A 1,132-nucleotide genomic window follows, 5' to 3' on the forward strand; every position below is an offset into this window, starting at 1 on the left:
AAGAAGTTTCACTTCTATCACGTGTACGGTGCTACACGCGTCTTTTTTTTATGTATGTTACCGCATAACTTTGGACCACGTCAACCGATTTCGATAATTCTTTTTGCATCGGAAAGGCAGTCTCTCAGAGGGGGTCCCATACTAATCTGGTTTAGATCCGATCATTGGATCATGAAATATGTATATATATTTTTTTTAAGTCGTTTTTTTGCTAAAGGTTACTTTTGAAAACTTGAAATAAGCTTTTTAACCGACTTCGCAAAAAGGAGAATGGTTATCAATTCGTCGGAATATTTTTATTTTTTTTATGAATGTTAAAGCATAACTTTGGACCACGTTAACTGATTTCTATATTTTTTTTTTTTTAAGGAAAGGTGTTACCTCACAGGTGGTCCCATATTTGGTTTAAGTTCGATCATCGTATCATGAAGAAATTAACGATAATCTTAAGTTTTTATATGAGAATTGAAGTCGGTTTTGTTTTTTGTTTAAAAATTTCTTGTTGCCATAAACATTTAATTTACGCATGTAAAACTAATCCTATTGAAAATTTATTCCAAAAACTCCTTTAGATCAGATTAAAACTATTAAAAGCAGTGACTATTCGATTTGCAAATAGGCAGAGGTGAAAAAAGCAAAGCAATCTGACTTTTGTTTACTTTTTGCATTTGCTTTGAGAATACTTGGAAGTACGAGTATTATCGATACTTTTTTGCAAATATGAGTACTGGTATCGATTCTTTTTTAGAGTATTCTATATGCGTACTATTATCGATACTTTTCTAAAAAGTTCTATCACTATCCGTGCTATATGCAATGGCTTTGCAAGATTTGTAGAATACCCCTATTGTGTATGGTGTTATTGCATGCACCCATCCCATGGTGGAATTACATATACCAGGTGAAGTAATATTAGGGAAAGAAGAAAGATTTTGACACTGGCTTATTTGAATCTTTGCCTATAATGCCTATAAAATGTGATTATAAGGCAGCCGAATATCTACATCTATACTATTATATAAAATTGATTATATGGAGTACGTTTGTAACGACTTATTTCTTAAAGTACTAAACCGATTTTAATATTTTTATACCCGAGCGCACTTGTGCACAAGGGTATTATAACTTTGTT

Source organism: Rhagoletis pomonella, unplaced genomic scaffold (assembly GCF_013731165.1).
Source record: "Rhagoletis pomonella isolate Grant_MI unplaced genomic scaffold, Rhpom_1.0 Rhpom_scaffold_00001, whole genome shotgun sequence".
NCBI lineage: Eukaryota > Metazoa > Arthropoda > Insecta > Diptera > Tephritidae > Rhagoletis > Rhagoletis pomonella.